At 35.7% G+C, this 24,560-nt stretch overlaps 1 protein-coding gene across 2 annotated transcripts in view; it reads right to left on the bottom strand.

The window, feature by feature from the left end:
• CWC27 (CWC27 spliceosome associated cyclophilin) overlaps positions 1 to 24,560 on the bottom strand; it is a 243,507-nt gene that overhangs the window by 12,014 nt on the left and 206,933 nt on the right. The gene's annotated exons all lie outside the window — the stretch shown is intronic.

Genomic DNA, 24,560 nt, shown 5'->3' with positions numbered 1-24,560 from the left:
GAGGAAGAGACACTAGGAGCACATACACACAGAGAAAAGGCCATGTGAGGAAACGGTAAGAAGGCAGCTGTTTTGTTGATTTCAACAGAAATCAGCCCTGCTGTCATTTAGATCTTGGACTTCCAGAACTGTGAGAAAATATATTTGTTGTTTAAGCCACCCAGTCTGTGGTATTTTGTTATGGCAGCCCTAGGAGACTAATATGCTTAACTTTTACCTGACGTCCTTTTTTCTGTTCTAGGATCCCATTCAGGATACCACATTAGATTTAGTTGTCATGTCTCCTTAAGCTATTCTTGGCTGTGGCAATTTCTCAGAATTTCCTTGTTTTTGATCACTTTGACAGTATTTTTAAAAATTGAATTATAGTTGATTTACAATGTTGTATTACTTTCCGGTGTATAGCAAAGTGATTCAGTTATAAATATATACATCTATTCTTTTTCAGATTTTTTTCCCATATAGGTTATTGCAAAATATTGAATATAGTTCCCTGTGCTATACCGTAGGTCCTTGTTGGTTACATATTTTATATATAGTATATATATGTCAATCCCAAACTCCTAATTTATTCCCCCCCCACCTTTTCCCCTTTGGTAACCATAAGTTTGTTTTCTATGTCTGTGGGTCTATTTCTGTTTTGTAAATAAGTTCATTTGTATCATTGGAAAAAGAATTCCACATATAAGTGATATGATATGGTATGTCTCTTTTGCTGTCTGGCTTACTTTACTTAGTATGATAAGCTCCAGGTCCCTCCATGTTGCTGCAAATGGCTTTATTTCATTCTTTTTTATGGCTGAGTAATATTACATTGTGTATATATACCACATCTTCTTTATCCATTCTTCTGTCAATGGACATTTAGGTTGCTTCCATGTCTTGGCTATTGTAAATAGTGCTGCAGTGAACATTGGGGTGCATGCATCTTTTCGAATTATAGTTTTCTCTGGATCTGTGCCTAGGAGTGGGATTGCAGGATCATATGTAGCTCTATTTTTAGTTTTTTAAGGAACCTCCATACTGTTCTCCATACTGACTGTACCGATTTACATTCCCACCAACAGTGTAGGAGGGTTCCTTTTTCTCCACATCCTCTCCAGCATTTGTTAGTTTAATGATGGCCATTCTAACTGGTGTGAGGTGGTACCTCACTGTAGTTCTGATTTGCATTTCTGTAATAATTAGTGATGTTGAGCATCTTTTCATGTGCCTTTTGGCCATCTGTATGTCTTGTTTGGCGAAATGTCTATTTAGATCTTTTCTCTATTTTTTGATTGGGTTGTTTGACATTAGATATATAAGCTGTTTATATATTTTGGAAATTAAGCCCTTGTGGGTCACATCGTTTGCAAATACTTTCTCCCATTCCATAGGCTGTGTTTTCATTTTGTTTTTTGTTTTTTTGAATTTCATTTATTTTTGTATACAGCAGGTTCTTATTAGTCATCAATTTTATACACATCAGTGTATACATGTCAAACCCAATCTCCCAATTCATCAACCCCCCCACCCCCCCACCACTTTCCCCCCTTGGTGTCCATACGTTTGTTCTCTACATCTGTGTCTCAATTTCTGCCCTGCAAACTGGTTCATCTGTACCATTTTTCTAGGTTCCACATATATGCGTTAATATACGATATTTGTTTTTCTCCTTCTGACTTACTTCACTCTGTATGACAGTCTCTAGATCCATCCATGTCTCAACAAATGACCCAATTTCGTTCCTTTTTATGGCTGAGTAATATTCCATTGCACATATGTACCACATCTTCTTTATCCATTCGTCTGTCAATGGGCATTTAGGTTGCTTCCATGACCTGGCTATTGTAAATAGTGCTGCAGTGAACATAGGGGTGCATGTGTCTTTTTGAATTATGGTTTTCTCTGGGTATATGCCCAGTAGTGGGATTGCTGGGTCATATGGTAATTCTATTTTTAGTTTTTTAAGGAACCACCATACTGTTCTCCATAGTGGCTGTATCAATTTACATTCCCACCAACAGTGCAAGAGGGTTCCCTTTTCTCCACACCCTCTCCAGCATTTGTTTTTTGTAGATTTTCTGATGATGCCCATTCTAACTGGTGTGAGGTGATACCTCATTGTAGTTTTGATTTGCATTTCTCTAATAATTAGTGATGTTGAGCAGCTTTTCATGTGCTTCTTGGCCATCTGTATGTCTTCTTTGGAGAAATGTCTATTTAGGTCTTCTGCCCATTTTTTGATTGGGTTGTTTGCTTTTTTAATATTGAGCAGCATAAGCTGTTTATATATTTTGGAGATTAATCCTTTGTCCTTTGATTCATTTGCAAATATTTTCTCCCATTCTGAGGGTTGTCTTTTCATCTTGTTTATGGTTTTCTTTGCTGTGCAAAAGCTTTTAAGTTTCATTAGGTCCCTTTTGTTTAGTTTTGCTTTTATTTCCATTACTCTAGGAGGTGTATCAAAAAAGATCTTGCTGTGATTTATGTCAATGAGTGTTCTTCCTATGTTTTCCTCTAAGAGTTTTATAGTGTCCGGTCTTACATTTAGGTCTCTAATCAATTTTGAGTTTATTTTTGTGTATGGTGTTAGGGAGTGTTCTAATTTCATTCTTTTACATGTAGCTGTCCAGTTTTTGCAGCACCACTTATTGAAGAGACTGTCTTTTCTCCATTGTATATCCTTGCCTCCTTTGTCATAGATTAGCTGACCATAGGTGCGTGGGTTTATCTCTGGGCTTCTATCTTGTTCCACTGATCTATATTTCTGTTTTTGTGCCAGTACCATATTGTCTTGATTACTGTAGCTTTGTAGTATAGTCTGAAGTCAGGGAGTCTGATTCCTCCAGCTCCGCTTTTTTCCCTCAAGACTGCTTTGGCTATTCGGGGTCTTTTGTGTCTCCATACAAATTTTAAGATTTTTTGTTCTAGTTCTGTAAAAAATGCCATTGGTAATTTGATAGGGATTGCATTGAATCTGTAGATTGCTTTGGGTAGTACAGTCATTTTCACAATATTGATTCTTCCAATCCTAGAACATGGTATATATCTCTCCATCTGTTGGTATCATCTTTAATTTCTTTCATCAGTGTCTTATAGTTTTCTGCATACAGGTCTTTTGTCTCCCTAGGTAGGTTTATTCCTAGGTATTTTATTCTGTTTGTTGCAGTGGTAAATGGGAGTGTTTCCTTAATTTCTCTTTCAGATTTTTCATCATTAGTGTATAGGAATACAAGAGATTGCTGTGCATTAATTTTGTATCCTGCAACTTTACCAAATTCATTGATTAGCTCTAGTAGTTTTCTGGTGGAATCTTTAGGATTCTCTATGTATAGTAGCATGTCATCTGCAAACAGTGACAGTTTTACTTCTTCTTTTCCAATTTGGATTCCTTTTATTTCTTTTTCTTCTCTGATTGCTGTGGCTAGGACTTCCAAAACTATGTTGAATCATAGTGGCGAGAGTGGACATCCTTGTCTTGTTCCTGATCTTAGAGGAAATGCTTTCAGTTTTTCACCATTGAGAATGATGTTTGCTGTGGGTTTGTCGTATATGGCCTTTATTATGTTGAGGTAGGTTCCCTCTATGCCCACTTTCTGGAGAGTTTTTATCATAAATGGGTGTTGAATTTTGTCAAAAGCTTTGTCTGCATCTATTGAGATGATCATATGGTTTTTATTCTTCAATTTGTTAATATCGTGTATCACATTGATTGATTTGCGTATATTGAAGAAGCCTTGCATCCCTGGGATAAATCCCACTTGATCATGGTGTATGGTCCTTTTAATGTGTTGTTGGATTCTGTTTGCTAGTAATTTGTTGAGGATTTTTGCATCTATATTCATCAGTGATATTGGTCTGTAATTTTCTCTTTTTGTAGTATCTTTGTCTGGTTTTAGTATCAGGGTTATTGTGGCCTCATAATGAGTTTGGGAATGTTCCTTCCTCTGCAATTTTTGGAAGAGTTTGAGAAGGATGGGTGTTCACCTGTGAAGCCATCTGGTACTGGACTGTTGTTTTTTGGAAGATTTTTAATCACAGTTTCAATTTCAGTGCTTGTGATTGGTCTGTTCATATTTTCTATTTCTTCCTGGTTCAGTCTTGGAAGGTTATACCTTTCTAAGAATTTGTCCATTTCTTCCAGGTTGTCCATTTTATTGGCATAGAGTTGCTTGTAGTAGTCTCTTAGGATGCTTTGTATTTCTGCCGTGTCTGTTGTAACTTCTCCTTTTTCATTTCTAATTTTATTGATTTGAGTACTCTCCCTCTTGATGAGTCTGGCTAATGGTTTATCAATTTTGTTTATCTTCTCAAAGAACCAGCTTTTAGTCTTATTGATCTTTGCTATTGTTTTCTTTGTTTCTATTTCATTAATTTCTGCTCTGATCTTTATGATTTCTTTCCTTCTGCTAACTTTGGGTTTTGTTTGTTCTTCTTTCTCTAGTTCCTTTAGGTGTAAGGTTAGATTGTTTATTTGAGATTTTTCTTGTTACTTGAGGTAGGCTTGTATAGCTATAAACTTCCCTCTTAGAACTGCTTTTGCTGCATCCCATAGGTTTTGGATCATCGTGTTTTCATTGTCATTTGTTTCTATGTATTTTTTTATTTCTTCTTTGATTTCTTCAGTGATCTCTTGGTTATTTAGTAACGTATTGTTTAGCCTCCTTGTGTTTATGTTGTTTACGTTTTTTTCCCTGTAATTCATTTCTAATCTCATAGCGTTGTGGTCAGAAAAGATGCTTGGTATGATTTCAATTTTCTTAAATTTACTGAGGCTTTATTTGTGACCCAAGATGATGTGATCTATCCTGGAGAATGTTCCGTGCGCACTTGAGAAGAAAGTGTAATCTGCTGTTTTTGGATGGAATGTCCTATAAATATCAATTAAATCTATCTGGTCTATTGTGTCATTTAAAGCTTCTGTTTCCTTATTTATTTTCATTTTGGATGATCTGTCCATTGGTGTAAGTGAGGTGTTAAAGTCCCCCACTATTATTGTGTTACTGTCGATTTCCTCTTTTATAGCTGTTAGCAGTTGCCTTATGTATTGAGGTGCTCCTATGTTGGGTGCATATATATTTATAATTGTTATATCTTCTTCTTGGATTGATCCCTTGATCATTATGTAGTGTCCTTCCTTGTCTCTTGTAACATTCTTTATTTTAAAGTCTATTTTATTTGATATGAGTATTGCTACTCCACCTTTCTTTGATTTCCATTTGCATGGAATATCTTTTTCCATCCCCTCACTTTCAGTCTGTATGTGTCCCTAGGTCTGAAGTGGGTCTCTTGTAGACAGCATATATATGGGTCTTGTTTTTGTATCCATTCAGCAAGCCTGTGTCTTTTGGTTGGAGCATTTAATCCATTTACGTTTAAGGTAATTATCGGTATGTATGTTCCTGTGACCATTTTCTTAATTGTTTTGGGTTTGTTTTTGTAGATCCTTTTCTTCTCTTGTGTTTCCCACTTAGAGAAGTTCCTTTAGCGTTTGTTGTAGAGCTGGTTTGGTGGTGCTGAATTCTCTTAGCTTTTGCTCGTCTGTAAAGCTTTTGATTTCTCTGTTGAATCTGAATGAGATCCTTGCTGGGTAGAGTAATCTTGGTTGTAGGTTCTTGCCTTTCATCACTTTAAGTATACCATGCCACTCCCTTCTGGCTTGTAGAATTTCTGAGAAATCAGCTGTTAACCTTATGGGAGTTCCCTTGTATGTTATTTGTCGTATATCCCTTGCTGCTTTCAATAATTTTTTTTGTGTCTTTAATTTTTGCCAATTTGATTATTATGTGTCTCGGCGTGTTTCTCCTTGGGTTTATCCTGTATGGGACTCTCTGCGCTTCCTGGACTTGGATGGCTATTTCCTTTCCCATGTTAGGGAAGTTTTTGACTATAACCTCTTCAAATATTTTCTCGGGTCCTTTCTCTCTCTCTTCTCTTTCTGGGACCCCTGTAATGGGAATGTTGTTGCGTTTAGTGTTGTCCCAGAGGTCTCTTAGGCTGTCTTCATTTCTTTTCATTCTTTTTCTTTATTCTGTTCAGCAGCAGTGAATTCCACCGTTCTGTCTTCCAGGCCACTTATCCATTCTTCTGCCTCAGTTATTCTGCTATTGATTCCTTCTAGTGTAGTTTTCATTTCAGTTATTGTATTGTTCATCTCTGTTTGTTCTTTAATTCTTCTAGGTCTTTGTTAAACATTTCTTGCATCTTCTCGATCTTTGCCTCCATTCTTTTTCCAAGGTCCTGGATCATCTTCACTATCATTATTCTAATTCTTTTTCTGGAAGGTTGCCTATCTCCACTTCATTTAGTTGTTTTTCTGGGGTTTTATCTTGTTCCTCCATCTGGTACATAGCCCTCTGCCTTTTCATCTTGTCTATCTTTCTGTGACTGTGGTTTTTGTTCCACAGGCTGCAGGATTGTAGTTCTTCTTGCTTCTGCTGTGTGCCCTCTGGTGGATGAGGCTATCTAAGAGGCTTCTGCAAGTTTTCTGATGGGTGGGACTGGTGGTGGGTAGAGCTGGCTGTTGCTCTGGTGGGCAGAGCTCAGTAAAACTTTAACCCACTTGACTGCTGATGGGTGGGGCTGGGTTCCCTCCCTGTTGGTTGTTTGGCCTGAGGCGACCCAACACTGGAGCCTGCAGGCTCTTTGGTGGGGCTAATGGCGGACTGTGGGAGGGCTCACGCCAAGGAGTACTTCCCAGAACTTTGGCTGCCAGTGTCCTTGTCCTCACGGTGAGCCACAGCCACCCACCACCTCTGCAGGAGACACTCCAACACTAGCAGGTAGGTCTGGTTCAGTCTCCCCTGGGGTCACTGCTCCTTCCCCTGGGTCCCGATGCGCACACTACTTTGTGTGTGCCCTCCAAGAGTGGAGTCTCTGTTTCCCCCAGTCCTGTCAGACTCCTGCAATCAAATCCCTCTAGCTTTCAAAGTCTGATTCTCTAGGAATTCCTCCTCCTGTTGCCAGATCCCCAGGTTCAGAAGCCTGATGTGGGGCTCAGAACCTTCACTCCAGTGGGTGGACTTCTGTGGTATAAGTGTTCTCCAGTTTGTGAGTCACCCACCCAGCAGTTATGGGATTTGATTTTATTTTGATTGCACCCCTCCTACCATCTCATTGTGGCTTCTCCTTTGTCTTTGGATGTGGGGTATCTTTTTTGGTGAGTTCCAGTGTCTTCCTGTTGATGACTGTTCAGCAGTTAGTTGTGATTCTGGTGTTCTCGCAAGAGGGAGCAAGAGCACATCCTTCTACTCCGCCATCTTGGTTCAGGCTCTCGTTTTGTTTATGGTTTCCTTTGCTGTGCAAAAGCGTTTAAGTTTCATTAGGTCCCATTTGTTTATTTTTGTTTTTATTTCCATTAAGAGATGGATCCAAAAAGATACCACTGCAATTTATGTCAGAGTGTTCTGCCTATGTTTTCCTCTAGGAGTTTTATAGTATCTGGTCCTACATTTAGGCCTTTAATCCATTTTGAGTTTATTTTTGTATATGGTGTTAGAGAATGTTCTAATTTCATTCTTTGACATTTAGCTGTCCAGTTTTCCGAGCACCACTTATTGAAGAGACTGTCTTTTCTCCATTGGATATTCTTGCCTCCTTTGTCATAGACTATTTGACAATAGGTGTGTGGTTCTGGGCTTTCTATCCTGTTCCATTGATCTATATTTCTGTTTTTGTGCCAGTACCCTATTGTTTTGATTACTATAACTTTTTAGAATAGTCTGAAGTCAGGGAGCCTGATTCCTCCAGTTCCATTTCTTTTTCTCAAGATTGCTTTGGCTATTCGGGGTCTTTTGTGTCTCCATACAAATTTAAAAATTTTTTGTTCTGCTTCTGTTAAAAAAAAAAAAAAAGTCATTCATTGGTATTTTGATAGGGATTGCATTGAATCTGTAGATTGCTTGCCTTGGGTAGTATACTCATTTTAACAATATTGATTCTTCCAATCCAAGAGCAGTGTACATCTTTCCATCTGTTTGTGCCAACTTTGATTTTTTTCATCAGCATCTTATAGTTTTCAGAGTACAGGTCTTTTGCCTCCTTAGGTAGGTTTATTCCTAGGTATTTTATTCTTTTTTTGAAGTGGCGGTAAATGGCACCGTTTCGTTAATTTTTCTTTCTGATCTTTCGTTGTTAGTGTCTAGAAATGCAACAGACTTCTGTGTATTAATTTTGTATCCTGCCACTTTACTAGAGCTCATCAGTGAATTTGGTAGTTTTCTGGTAGCATCTTTAGGATTTTCTACGTATAGTATCATGTTATCTGCAAACAGTGACAGTTTTACTTCTTCTTTTCCAGTTTGGATTCCTTTTATTTCTTGTTTGATTGCCTTGGCTAGGACTTCCAAAACTATGTTGAGTAAAAGTGGTGAGAGTGGATGTCCTCATCTTGTTCCTGATCTTAGAAGAAATGCTTTCAGCTTTTCACCATTGAGTATGATGTTAGTTGTGGGTTTGTTATATATGGTCTTTATTATGTTGAGGTAGGTTCCCTCTATGCCCACTTTCTGGAGAGTTTTTATCATCAATCGATGTTGAATTTTATTGAAAGCTTTTTCTGCATCTAGTGAGATGATCATATGCTTTTTATTCTTCAATTTGTTGATGTGGTGTATCACACTGTTTGATTTGTGGAATTGAAGAATCCTTGCATCCCTGGGATAAATCCCACTTCATCATGGTGTATGATCCTTTTAATGTGTCGTTGGATTCGGTTTGCTAGTATTTTGTTGAGGATTTTTTGCATCTATGTTCATCAGTGATGTTGGCCAGTAATTTTCTTTTTTTTGTGGTATCTTTGTCTGGCTTTAGTATCAGGGTGATGCTGGCCTCATAGAATGAGTTTGGAAGTGTTTCTTCCTCTGCAATTTTTTGGAAGAGTTTCAGCAAGATAGGTGTTAGCTCTTCTCTAAATGTTTGATAGAATTTGCCTGTAAAGCCATCTGTTCCTGGACTTTTGTTTGTTGGGAGTTTTTTAATGACAGATTCAATTTCATTACTTGTGATTGATTGGTCTGTTCATATTTTCTATTTCTTCCTGGTTCAGTCTTGGGAGATTGTACCTTTCTAAGAATTTGTCCATTTCTACTAGGTTGTCCATTTTATTAGCATACAGTTGCTTGTAGTAGTCACTATGGTCCTTTGTATTTCTGTGGTGGTGGTTATAACTTCTTTTTCATTTCTAATTTTATTCATTTGAGCCCTCTCCCTTTTTTCTTTTTTCTTGATGAGTCTGGCTAATGGTTTATCAATTTTATCTTTTCAAAGAACCAGCTTTTAGTTTCTTTGATCTTTTTCTATTTTTTTTTTTTTTTAGTCTATTTCATTTATTTCTGCTCTGATATTTATGATTTTTTTCCTTACACTAGCTTTGGGTTTTGTTTGTTCTTCTTTCTCTAGTTGCCTTAGGTGTAAGGTCAGGTTATTTATTTGAGATTTTTCTTGGTTCCTGAGCTAAGCTTGTATTGCTATAAACTTCCCTCTTAGAACTGCTTTTGCTGCATCCCATAGGTTTTGGATCATCGTGTTTTCATTTTCTTTTGCCTCCAGGTATTTTTTGATTTCCTCTTTGATTTCTTCAGTGATTCATTGGTTGTTTAATAGCATATTGTTTAGCCTCCACATGTTTGCGTTTTTTGCAGTTTTTTCCCTTATAGTTGATTTCTAATCTCATAGCATTGTGGTCAGAAAAGATGCTTTACAATTTCAATTTTCTTAAATTTTGACAGTTTCCAGGAATACTGGTTGGGTATTTTGTAGGATGCCCCATTATTAAAATTTGTCTGATATTCTTCTCATGATAAGACTGGGCTTTGGGTTACTGGTATAAAGACCAAGATGTAAAGTGCAATTATCATTACATCATATCAAGGGTACATACTATCAGCATAATTTATAATGTTGATGTTGACCATGATCACATTGCTGAGGTAGTACTTGTCAGATTTCTCCACTGTGAAGTTACTTTTTTTCCCTGCTTTCCATGTTGAATTCTTCAGAGGGAAGTTCACTATATGCAGTCCACACCAAGGAATGAGGAGTTATGCTTCCCGACTCTTTTTATTAAAAATTTTGTTTTCTAAGCAGTTATTTCAGAGCAACTATTGATTTTTGTGTATTTATTTTATATCTGGCCACAATACTGATTGCTTAGAACTTCTGGTAGATAGCTTTGGATTTTCTAGATATGCAAGTAACTTTGTTTCCTTCATCCCATTTTACAGATAAGAAACTGAAGAAAGCTATTGAGTTTATTTACCATTCTGAAGCCTGATTCCCAGTTCATGCCTAGAAATCAAGTCTCAATATGTCTAATATTTTTACAGGTACTTTTGCTTGTAATGAAAAATAAAGACCAAAATAATTTCTAGAGAATTTAGACAACTATGTTAACAAACATTTGGTACTCACTACAATTTTAAGAAAGTACAACTAGTATAAAAATCACAAGCTTTCAGATTCACAGCAAAGGAATTAATCAAAACTAGCTTTATAGAGGATAATGAAATTATCAACCACAAATATCACAAGTCTTTTTTCTTTGATTCTCAGTTCACTTTTGACACTTAAAATATAACAGGCATTTTGTTTAAAAATTGACACTTTCTTATGACTTCTAGAATACATTTAAAAACATTAATTGGATGACTATTTCTGTATTTTAAATTCAAAATGTAATATTTAAGTTAAAACCTTATGAATTTTTAATTTTTAGGACTTATCACCATCACTAATTACAAGTAACTTAGGGTTCTCTTTTTATAAATGTTCAAAGCTTCTATAGGAATTAGGATGTTAAAGGGTTAAAAAGTACCAGGACATATGAAAAAAGAAGTATGAATCTTTTTTCAACATGAAGTATATAGAGATCGCAGTAATTCATAGGAAGAGACAGACAGACAAACATGAATGAGTCCAGAGATCTAAGAATGTATGTTTAAAAAAATTCCAGGAGAGACTTCCCTGGTGGTCCAGTGGTTAAGATTCCACGCTTCCAATGCAGTGGGCACAGGTTTGATCCCTTGTCGGGGAACTAAGATCCCACATGCCAAGTGGTGTGGCCAAAAAAAAAAAGAAGTCCAGGAAAATGAGGTCGCTGGCATTCTTTATGTCCAGGAGAGCAGGGTGGCACAAGACAGATGACTGAGAAACAGAAGAGACTAAAGATCAAGAAATCAAGGAGGAAAAAAATGTAAGAAGACTCAAAATGGGACAGAGAAACAGTAACTAAAAGAAGCATAGAAAAATGCAGACAGAAATGTCCAAAACTCAGAGTTTTACAAATTGACATAGGAAGAAAAATAGGACCAAGCAAAATATAGGAAAATAGAGCATTAGGTAAACTAAGCAAAGAGGAAAACAGACACTGGCCTTTGGATAAAGAAAACAAAGATGAAAACCAGTGGATTTTCTTTTACAGTTCATTGTTCATATGGGAAAACCTCCTTTGTTCTGAATTTTGAATGACTATTAATATTGCTCCTTCAGTTTGGGATTTTGAAAAGCCAATGTTAAAAATGTATTTTGTTCCCTTTAGTTAAAAAGAGAAATTCCACAGTATTATAGAGTGTCATTAATAAATATTGCATATTGTTGAAACAAATGTGAAAGATGTAATTTTTAAAATATATTCAGCAACATGGGAATGGAGTTTCTCAGCTTTCTGGCCTAATACGCTTCACACTCAGCAGGACACAGGTGGAAAGATTTAAGAGGCTTTCCAGAATAAATCTGTAACATGCATTCTTACACCTGCCCTGAGATTTAACCAACTGCTCAGCCAATAACTTTTAATCTATGGCCAGTGAACTAATAAAACAACATAGGGAAGATGGAGTTCCCAATCCAAAAGGCCTGGTAAGCAGCTGGGGTGCATGGCTATCTGCCTGTCTCAAGACAAATCCATGAACAAAGCAAACTTCTCTAATGTGACAGAAACTTATTTCAAGGCAAACAAACAGTATGAAAGCAGAGTCAATACAGAAGAGTCTTCTTCATCCAGAAGAAAAAGGCAGAAAAAGAGGTGACTTCAGGGATTGGACAGAGGGCTTAGAATTTAAATAATCACCTTTTCAGGCTCAGCAACTCTGACAAAGACCTATTTATAAAGAACCATGCTGGTCTTCTGCAGCATTATTTATAGTCCTGTATAAAATGAACACTAAGTAGGAAACCTGGTCTATAATCATATTCCTTCTTCCTTCATTTTATTACCACCTTAGAACTTGGCTAACAGGGAGGAATGGAAGGAAAACATTCACATTACACTGAGCTTATTATAATTGTATGATCTCCAAAGCGATGATCTTCTTCTGCTTCATATTTAAGTTGTATTTATTATTGATACCCCCTCCCCCAATTTCTTTTTAGTACTGGCCTCAAGGAGAAAACCAACAGTTCATTAATGAGGCATTACTGTTCACCATAAAAATATCAGATCTCAATTTTATCTCAGAATGTTAAGAATTATGATAGAAACTAGTTAACCACTGTAACTTATGGGTTAATTAGGAAAAGGTCATAAAAACTGTCAAACATTAGAGAAATGGTATAAATTCCAATCGTCATCTTGATCTACTGACAGTAGTCAAATATAGAGAAATTAATTCTTAAAGATATCAGTGATAACACTGAATGAGAACAAAACATTTTCTGGAGCATTGATTGTTCCAGATACCACGCTAAATCCTTTAAAACCAGTATTTCATTTAATCCACAGATAAACCTATTAGGAAGGTACTATTATGATACCCAATTTACACTTTAAGGAACAGGGTAAGAAAGGATATATTAATATAATTTGCCCAAGATCACACAGCTAGTAAACTTCCAAGCTGGCATTAAAATTCAGGCCTGACTCCAAATTCCATACTCAACCACTCTATTTATATTCCTACGAAAAGTTACAGGTAAATCTGGCAGTCACTTCTTGTTCAAGTTAAACAAGCTTTTTAATAACTTTCTGAATTCGAATTCTTCAAATAATACAGGGATTATAATATTAAGGCCAAGAACTTAACATCTTCCATGATTTAAAGGCAGCCAGACAATTTTTGATCAAGAATTAATAAAGTCCTGAAGTCACTTGTTTGGCCTTGTTACTACAGTTTGAAACAACATTGCTTCACTAGAAAATATGAGAAAATGCACTGTTGAAATACAAAATCACAAACAAGACATAATGTTTTTGAAAGCAAATAGAATCAAACTATTGAGCCAAGCATGACTGGCTATTTCTGAAATCTACCACTTCCTAGCTACGAGATCTTGACCAAAGTTATGTAACCTTTCTGCGCCTCAGATTCTTCCCATATTATTTGGGCCTAAGAACAGTATCAAGCTGATAGGTTTTAAAAAAGGTGCTTTGTAAATGTTTGGTAAAAGTTACGTTCTTACTATGGCTTATTTCTACTTAGAAAGACAGCGCAAGCCCAACGTTTTATTTATCATGGTCAAGTGAACTATCTGCACACAAAGAACAGATTATTATATGTAACTTGATTACCTCCACTAGTGCCACAGAAGAGAAAGGATATTAATAATCCAAAATAGCAGGTGGTAGAAAGATTATTAATGAATGTCTTTGGAAGAGGGTTTTATGACTTGCATTTATACGTGGTCATCCTAGATGTCCTGGGAATTCACATGATGTAAAATAAAAGTGAGATGTTGTCTACTCTATGACTTTGTTGATCCTTTGCACTTTTGTTCAGAACCAAGGAGATGGAAAAATTCTGATCAAACTTCTCATAAAAACTTTTATATATCTATAACAGAAAATGGCAATCAAATATCCTAGATTTTGTTCTTTTTTATTCCTCATGCTACTTATTTTCCACATGCAATCTTTTCCATTACTTTGAAGGAAGGGGGTTTGCCTAGGATTGATTACTTCCTTCTTGGCACTAGGGCCACAATTCAGGGAGCAGCCACCTGTAAAATAATGAGGGCTTTTTATTGATTCCATGGTCAATTGTCTAAGCTTTTTCCAGTTGTGGTTAACTAAAAGAAAATAAGAATGTAGCACATTAACCAGTTGCTTAAGCTTTTAAAGTAAAAATACAAATGTTGAACAATAAAGGTCCAACTTGCTTACCAAATATTAAATAGTATGATATTGCTATAGAAATTTAGTAGTGAGGTACTGACACAGGAATAGACAGAAAAATCCAAGTAATATAATGAAATTGACCCCAAAATATACATAAGCTCTTATTCCATCATAAAGGACACGTTTAATGTCAATGGGGGAAACATAGGACTATTCAATTGTGGTGATTAGTAATTTAGAAAAAATGTTATAACATTAACCTAATATAATAACACTAAATCAATTCCAGATGGGTTAAAGATGTAAAATTAAAAATAAAGCCATAAAAATACTAGAGAAAGATATAACTAGGTATTTATATAATCCTGGGATTATGAAGGCCAAAAGATGACACTGGGCAGAAAACATGGAGAAAAAGATTGGCAGATTTGGCAATGCAAATTTAAAAGTCTGTTAAAATCAAAGCTAAACAAAAACCTCCATAAACAAATTGTAAGGCAATGAGAAACTGGTAAATATATTTAAAACAAAAAATAATATCCTTAATATTTAAGAGCTTTGTAAATCAACAAGAAATATATAGTCATATTAGACTATACAATTAACCATCACCAAAACAATAATGAAATACAAATGGCTAGTTAACATATTTAAAAAGTTCACTTTACCAGTAAACAAAGAAATACAAAATAATGCAAAGTACAAACTGGCAAAGATTACTATATCTGTTTTCTGGGATACATTACAACACATACACACTCACATAATACCTAGAATATGGAGAATCAGCAACTTCATACATTGCTGGTACAGGTATAAATAATTCAACTTTCTGGAATTCAATCTAGCAAAAGTGTCATCAAAGGCATACCTGAACTGACAGAAATCAGAGAGTGGTTGGGGGAGGGGACTGGCTGAAAAGGGGCATGAGGGAACTTTCTGGTAGTGGTGTTTACATGGGTGTGTATAATTATCAAAACTCATAAAAGTGAACAGATAAGAACTATGCATTTTTTTATCTGTAAATTATACCTCAATTAAAAAAAAAAAACACCAAAAAATGCATACCTGGCTCAGCAGTTTAAATTCCTTTAGCCTAAGGAAATAACGGTGGATTTACAAAATATTTAATACTGGATTATTCACTGATGAAAGGCTTATAATAAAAAGCTGGATTAATTTTTTCACTCTAGACAAAAGCATCAATGATGATTATCTGTGGGATATGAGATTAAAATGATTTTTTTCTTTCCTTTTTCAATGTTTTGTAATACTAAATATGTATTATAAATGCAAATTAGATTATTTGAAAAATAAATATGACAATTAGTATTAATTTCATCTAATAACTATGAAAGAAAATGACACATTGTTTAAAACTGCCTTTAGAGAAATACAAACAAAACTATGTACAATTTATGCATCTTTCCTTAAATTTTGCCTGGAATCCTACTAATTGGGTTTTTCTATCTTGCTTTAAGCATCACTTCACTTCAGATATGGTTAAAGTATCAAAATGCCTGTTGAGAATTTCTTGATTGCCTGTGTATGATGGCAACTTTCAATCTTTCATTTTGTACTGGCTTGGTTGCTGTCTGTAACTACCATTGTGAAATGACTTTTTAACTACATTGTGCTAATCCCAAGGACATTTGCTTGCTCCTAAAACTTACTTTTTAAAAAAAATTTATTTTTGGCTGCGTTGGGTCTTTGTCGCTGCGCGCGGGCTTCCTCTAGTTGCCGCGAGCGGGGGCTGCTCTTCGCTGAGGTGCATGGGCTTCTCATTGCCGTGGCTTCTCTTGTTGCGGAGCACGGGCTCTAGGCGCGCGGGCTTCAGTAGTTGTGGCACACGGGCTTAGTAGTTGTGGCTCATAGGCTCTAGAGCGCAGGCTCAGTAGTTGTGGCGCACAGGCTTAGTTGCTCAGCGGCATGTGGGATCTTCCTGGACCAGGGCTCAAACTGTGTCCCCTGCATTGGCAGGCGGATTCTTAACCACTGCACCACCAGGGAAGTCCCTTTAAACCTACTTTTCAATAGAAATAAACTACTTTTGCCTACACAGTTTTCTCTGTTCCAAAATGCTGTCAGGTGGGGAAAAAAAAAGATTCTGGAGAGAGTCCACAATCTGTGACTGTATATTCCATGACCAGCATAGAAAAGGAAATCTTCTCCACTCTCCTCCTCTTTCTCTATGAATGCTAAATTTGCATTAGCTAAACTCTGCCTGCCTCAGCATTTTATAATTTGGATTCAGCTAAAGAACCTGCTTTACTATACTTATCTACTTTTCTCAACAGATTTTAAAATAGAATCATGCAGCATTACTAGCAAATTTAATGAATATATGTACATTCCTTCTAGGTCCCAGATAACATAAGTATATTAACATTTGCCTTTTTATATATTATTTTTTATTTGAGGTTATACACAATGAGAGGACTGTATAGCTAACATTTTGCCAATTTAGTTTATTTAGTTTGTGCTGTCTGAGTAATTTGTCAAGCTTTACCAATACTACCCCAGTACCATGCACCCTCCTCCCTCTCTTACACCTAATATTTCCCAGGCATGTCCTAAGAGTCAGGCACTGTGTTGACTACTTTACATGAGTTATCTCATTTAACTCTAATAATAACTCTGAGGTAGGTATTGTTATCTCCATTTTACAGGTGAAGAAATTGAGGCTTGCAAGAGAGGCTGCTTGCTCAGGTCATTCAGCAGTCATTGTCAGAGGAGGGATTTGAACCAGGTGGTATGATTTAATAGCCCACTGTATAATTAGGAGATAATTCAATATGTGGGATTACAGAGAGCCTCCATGATGGTATATTTCTTTAAAGGAATGTGGAAAGTATTCCAAAGATGAGAATGGGTGATATATGCTGTAACCAGCTCCAGAAGACAGATATTATTATTTAGAATCAAAAGTCTCTGAAAGTCAAGTTGAATTTTTCTTTTCATCCTATTGATTATTACTTCATGTTGAAATCACTGTTGGTAGGAGCTGGTGTTCTGGAAGCAGGATGGGCTCTTAAGTGTGACCAATAGCTTCACCATTTATTACTGTGTGATCTTGGACAAATCTAATTTCTTTGAGCCTCAGTTTCCTCATTTATAGAATGAAAATAATACTAATTATCTGATGGAGTTGTTAGAAATAAATCCACCACAGCTGGTGCCTAGCCTATGAGTCCTATGAGGCTCTTAGGAGGGTTGAATAAGGGAAGATAGCATAAAAGATAGCAGGGTGCCTGAAATATAGCACATGTAAATATTTGCTTCAAGAATGAATTGGTGGGATCTAGAGCCACCTTAATCTCCTACTACCAATAGAACAGCAAAACCAAAAAAGCATAAAAAGGATGTATACTTACTTTAAAGTCAAATATAAGTGACTTTGATTGTCAGTTATTTTGTATAATCTTACTAATTAATCTGAATAACTGATAATTGGCTAAAAATATACTTAACAAGTGGTTTTAAAAGAAATGATGAGATTTCATATTAAAGGAGCTCTGAAGACATGCCAAAACAGAAAGTCTATGAAAATATAAACACCCCACAAGCAAAAAATATGAATCTAGACACAGACCTTACACCCTTCACAAAAATTAACTCAAAATTGATCATAGACCTAATGTGAAATGCAAAAGTATAAAACACCTAGGAGATGACAGGAGAAAACCTACATGACCTTGGATATGGTGATGACTTTTTAGATACAACATCAAAGGTGTGATATATGAAAAAAATAATGAATAAGCTGGACCTCATTAAAATTAAAACTTCTCTGTGAAAAACAATGTCAGGAGAATGAGAAGACAAGCTACAGACTAGGAGAAAATATTTGCAGAAGATATACTGATAGAGCACTGCTATTCAAAATATACAAAGAACTCTTAAAACTCAACAATAAGAAAATGAACAGGCTAATTAAAAAGTGAGGAAAAAACCTTAGCAGACACCTCACCAAAGTAGATATACAAATGGCAAACAACATGTGAAAAGATGATCAACATCATAGGTCATTAGGGGATTGCAAATTAAAGCAACAATGAGATACCACTCCACACTTATCAGAATAGCCAAAATCCAAAACACAGCACCAAATGCTGGTAGAGCATCAGGGAATCCCATTCATTGCTGGTGGATATACAAAAATGGTACAGCCACTCTGGAAGATAGTTTGGCAGTTTCTTACAAAAATAAACATACTCTTACCATACAATACAGCAATCATGCTCCTTGGTATTTATCCAGAAACTTATGTCTGTACAAAAACCTACACACAGATGTTTATAGTAGCTTTAATCACAATTGCCAAAACTTGGAAGCAACCAAGATGTCCTTCAAGTAGGTGAATGGATAAATAAACTGTGCTACATTTAGACAATGGAATATTATTCAGCACTAAGAAATGAGCTATAAAGCCATGAAAAGACTTGGAGGAACTTTAAATGCATACTGCTAAGTGAAAGAGGACAATCTGAAAAAGCTATATACTGTATGATTCTGACTATATGACATTCTGGAAAAGGTAAAACTATGGACACAATAAAAAGACCAGCGATTGCCAGGGATAGGGGCAGAGGGAGGGATGAATAGGCAGAGCATGGATAATTTTTAGGGTGGTGATACTATTCTGTATAGTACTGAAATGGTGAATCCATGTCATTATACATTTGTCCAAACCCATAGAATATATAACACCAAGAGTGAACTCTAATGTAACTTTGAGTGTAATGTAACTTTGAGTCATAATGATGTGTGAATGTAGGTTCATCCGCTGTACCAACTGTCCCACTCTGGTGTGGGATTTGATAGTTCAGACGGCTGAATGTGTGTGTGAACAGAGGGGACATGGAAATTCTCTGTACTTTCTGCTCAACTTAGATGTAAACCTAAAACCTCTCTAAAAAAATAATGTCTATTAAAAAAATTTCTGAAAAAGAAGTCTCGAGGTTCAGATGGTTTCACTAGCAAGTTCTACTAAATATTTAAAGGGAACAAATAACACCAATTCTAGATAATCTTTTTTTCAGAAAATATTATAGAAGATGTGGAAACATTTCCCATTTCATTTTATGAGGCGAGCATTATTCTGATACCCTTACCAGACAAAAATAGCACAAGAAAACTATAGACCAGTATCTCATGAACATAAACACATATCCTCAACGAAATACTAGCAAGTTTAATCCAGCAAAAAAGAAAAAGAAAAATATACCATGACCAAATGGGGTTTAATATGTGACTGCAAGTCTAGTTCAAGATTTGAAAATCAATGAGTGTAATCTACCCTATTAACAGTCAAAGAAGAAAAACCACAGATCATATCAATTAATGCAGAAAAGTATTTGACAAAATTCAGTATCATTCACGTTAAAAACTCTTAGCAAACTAGAAGTTGAAGGGAACTTCCTCAACACATGATAAGAGGCATCTACAAAAAGCCCATATTAACATTATACTTAACTGAATACTTTTCCCCAAAGACTGGGAACAAGGGAAGAATGTCTACTCTGACAACTCCTAGCTATCTTCATACTGGAAGTCCTACCTAGTGTAATAGGGGGAAAAAAAAAGAAAAAGAAAGAAAAAAGGAAGGCCTACAGATTGGAAAGGAAGCAATACAATGGCCTATATTAACAACTTGATTGCATATGTAGAAAATCCAAGGAATCTACAAACAAAACAGCCTCCCCTCCAGAAAAAAAAAAAACCCAACCCCGAAACCTCCTAGAATTGATACCTGCATTTAGCAAGGTTGCAGGATATGAGGCAAACATTTTAACATAAAAATATATTTCTTTGATGAACAATGAAGAACCAAAAAAAACACCCCCCCAAAACCCCCAAACCCTGCACCATTTACAATAGCTCCAAAAAAGGGAGAAATATTTAGACATAAATCCAACAAAACATGTACAGAAAATGTATGCTGAAAAATACAAAATGCTGATGAAACAAATCAAAGGAGACCTAAATAAATGGGGAGACATATGTGTTCATGAATTGGAAAACTCAACATAGTAAAATAAAGATGTCAAGACTTCACAAACTGATCAATAAACTTATGAAATTCAAATAAAAATCCAATCAGTAATTTTTTGTTGATAGAGACAAAATAATTCTAAAATTTATATGGAAAGGCAAAATGAATCAACAAACTGGACTTCATTAATATTAAAAATTTTTACTAGGTGAAAAATGGTGTTAATAAAATAAAAAATAATATGTAAATAAAATAAAAAGTAAAAAATAATAAAACTTTAAAAAGCACTATAGCAAGGAAGAAAATATTTGTAAATCACATATCCAATAAAAGACTTAGATCTAGATTATACAGAAAACTCTCAAAACTCAACAGTAAGAAAAAAAATAACCCAATTAAAAATTAGCAAAAGACTTAGACATTTCCCCAAAAAGGAAATATGGAAGGCAAATAAACACAGGGTAGATTAAAAATCACTTCTGATTGGTCACTGTAACGAGTAAGACCACTGAAAGACATTTAAAGAAGTTAATTATATCTTCTCCCCATGGTCTTCTGTGCCTACTATTCCCAACCCCCATCTCCAACTACCCAATGATAACACTATGGCAGGTATGCAGACACTCTTCCTCAGGAGAGATCTTGCTGCACATAAAATCAACAAATATTTCTTGGGTCCCTACTGTATGCCAGGCACTAGATGAGGTACCATAGCAATGAAAAAGTAGACAGATTTTTTAACTTACCTGCGCCTCAGTTCCCTCATCTGTAAAATGAGTATATTAATACCTACCCCATTGAGTTATTGTGCTGATCAATGAGTTTAAGGCATATAAAGTACTTAGAACCAATAGGACATTATTATTATGATAATCTCTTTGGAGAGACTAGGCACAAATATATGTCATATAAAATTAAAAAACTATAAATACGATACAATATCTAAACAAGCATCTAACTTCTAAAAACAGGGAGAAAGCTCTCTGTGAAGGGATTACAGAAATGAGCTACAAAAAATGCTAGGATTTTGCTAAGTGACAAGTAGGGACTGAAGAAAGGGGGACTTTAGGCAAAGAAAACAGTATGAGCAAATACTTATGGGTGGGAAGGTACAAAGGTTGACTAATGGACAATGCATAGACAGGAAAGGCATCTTGGAAAAAGGACAGTCAGGCATTCCAGGTAAAGGGAACAGCATTTGCAAAGGCCCAGAAGAGAATATAACGAATTTGTGGAAATACAGTTACTTCAATATGACTTCAATATGATAGATGAAGGTAAAGAAAGCAGAGGGTCGATTTTGTAGGGCTTTGTAAACCAGACTACAGGCATTAGATTTTATCCTGAAGGCAAGGGGAATCAAGAAGAGGTTTTAAACAGACTAGTAAGACCTAATTTGTAAGATAGAAAAGTCAACTTGGGCCAAAGCAATCTTGAGAAAAAAGAACAAAGCTGGAGGTATCACGTGCCCCAACTTTATACTACAAAGCTACAGTAATCAAAACAGTATGGTACTGGCACAAAAATGGATATATAGATCAGTGAAAGAGAAGACAGTGCAGAAATAAACCCACACATGTATGGTCAATTAATCTACAACAAAGAAGGCAAGAGTATACAGTGGGGAAAAGACAAGTCTCTTTAATAATGGTGCTGGGAAAACTGGATAGCTACATGTAAAAGAATGAAATTAGAACATATTCTCAAACTATATACAGAAATAGACTCAAAATGGATTAAAAATCTAAATCTAAGACTTTCTTTATCTAAGAAAAGATAAAGCTCCTAAGAAAACATAGGTAGAACACTCTTTGACATAAATCATAGCAATATTATTATGAATCTGTCTCCTAAGGCAAAGGAAACAAAAGAAAAAATAAATGGGACCTAATTAAAACTTAAATGCTTTTGCACAGTAAAGGAAACCACTGACAAAACAAAAAGACAACCTATTGAATGGGAGGAAATATTTCCAAATGATATAAGGGATTAATATCCAAAATATAAAAACAGCTCATACAACTCAGTATCAAAAAAACATACAACCTGATTAAAAATTGGGCAGAAGACCTAAATAGACATTTTCCCAAAGATATACAGATGGCCAACAGGCACATGAAAAGATGCTTAACATCGCTAATCATCAGAGAAATGCAAGTCAAAACCACAGTGAGATATCACCTTACACCTGTCAGAATGCCTATCATCAAAAAGACCACAAATAACAAATGTTGGATAGAATGTGGAGAAAAGGGAACTCTAGCACACTGTTGGTGGTAATGTATACTGGTGCAGCCACTATGGAAAACAGTATGGAGATTCCTCAAAAAACGAATAATAGAACTATCATATTATCCAGCAATTCCATTCCTGAGTATTTATCTGAAGAAAGCAAAAACACTAATTCGAAAAGATACACATACTCCAATGTTCATAGCAGCATTATTTACAATAGCGAAGATATGGAAGCAACCTAAGAGTCCATCAACAGAAGAATGGATAAAGATGTGGTATATGTACACAATGGAATACTACTCAGCCATAAAAAAGAATGAAAATTTGCCATTTGCAACAACATGGATGGACTTGGAGGGTATTATGCTAGGTATAATAAGTGAAACAGAGAAAGACAAATACTGTATGTTATCACTTATATGTGGAATCTAAAAATTAAAACTGAAACAGACTCAGAGATATAGAGAACAAACTAGTGGTTATCAGTAGGGAGAGGGAAGGAGGGAGTGGCAAGATAGGGGTAGGGGATTAAGAGGTACTATGTATAAAATAAGACACAAGGATATATTGTACAGCACAGGAAATATAGCCAATATTTTATAGTAAGTTGAAATAGTATAATCTATAAAAATATTGAATCACTATGTTGTACACCTGAAGTTAATATAATATTGTAAATCAACTATACTTCGATAAAAAAGGAAAAGTCAATTTGGCTGATGAGTGGTAAATGGACTAGAAAGGAGCATGACTGGAAGCAAGGAGATCGTTGGGAAGCTGTTGCAGTAATCCAGGCAAGAGATAATGGGGCTTGAACTAAGGTGTTAGCGGTGTAGATGGAAAAGAATGGATGTATTTGGGCAAAAACAGAAGGCTTCATGATAGTAGTAGGTGAGGGCAAGTGAGACAGGACTTAAAGATGATATCCAGGTGTTTGGACTGAATAACTGGGTGAACTGTGGTTCATTTTAAAAAATAGAGAATGCAGGAAGAACAAGTTTAGGGTTAAGGTCAGATATATACATACTGTGTTTAGGAGACATAAAAGTGCCTAGAAGACATCCAAATAGAGATGCTTAGTAAGAAGCTGAATGCAGGCAAATCTCATTTTATTGTGCTTTGCAGATATTGCATTTTTTATAAATTGAAGGTTTGTAGCAACCCTGTGTCAAGCAAACCTATTGGTACCATTTTTCCAACAGCATTATTTTAAAATTAAGGTATGTACATTGTTTTTTTAAAACATAATGCTATTGCACATTTAATAGACTACAATATAGTATAAATGAAACTTTTATATGAACTGGGAAACCAAAAAATTCGTGTGACTCACTTTACCACGACATTTGCTTTATAGCAGTGGTCTGGAACTAAACCCACAGTATTTCCAAGCTATTTCTGTACTTGGCTGTATGGTTTAGCAACAAAATCTATGTTGGGGATCCAGATTTGAAAGAGAACTGCTTCCATGTATCGATAACTGTATAGGTAACTAAAAATGGATAAGATCCCTCAGTGAGGGAGTGATGAGCTCACCAAAGGAAGAAGTGTGAGGTTTGAGAAGAGGAGATGAACTCTAACATTAAAGGAGTGGGAGAAGAAGACTCTTCAATGATGGGTCCTGGGAAGATGTGGTTAGATCGATGGGGGGGGGGGGGGAAATCAGGTCAGGTTGGCGTTATAGAAGGCAAGGAAGAGAATATTCTGAGGAGGAAATGATGAGTTAATATGATCTCTAAACTGAACTGTGTCTCTGGCCTGAGAAGCATCCTCTGGATTTAAATGAAAATAGTGCTCAAACACTGGTGAGAATATCGTCAGAACGGTAGCAGTGCAGTGAAAGGGATGTGCGTAAGTCAGTGGAGAAGGTGAGGGAAGACAACACCATATAGAAGACCAACGAGAAAGATAAGAGGAAGAGGTTTGGTTCTTGTTTTTTGATTGGAGAGAGATTTCAGCATGTTTAAATGATAATGGGGAGAAGTCAACGGAAAGGAGAAAGATACAGGAGAAAGAGGGGATAACTGATGAAGCAAGATCCCTGAGGAGAGAAAAGGTAAGGGATCAACAGTATAGGGGAGATATAAACATTCACTGGAACAGAAGGTAAGGAGAAAAGGATAAATGCAGATGATTACCTGAAAAAAACATTAGAATTAATAAGGGAATTTTAAAAATGGCCATAGACAAGATTTTTAAAAAATCAGTAGCTTTCTTAGATCCCAGAGATCACCAACTACAAAATATATTACAAAGAGTAGTTCAGAACAGCACCAAAAATATAGAGTGCCTGAGAAT

The sequence above is a fragment of the Eubalaena glacialis genome, chromosome 4 (genome assembly GCF_028564815.1).
Source record: "Eubalaena glacialis isolate mEubGla1 chromosome 4, mEubGla1.1.hap2.+ XY, whole genome shotgun sequence".
Taxonomy (NCBI): domain Eukaryota; kingdom Metazoa; phylum Chordata; class Mammalia; order Artiodactyla; family Balaenidae; genus Eubalaena; species Eubalaena glacialis.
This window is presented reverse-complemented; position numbering and strand designations above follow the sequence as displayed.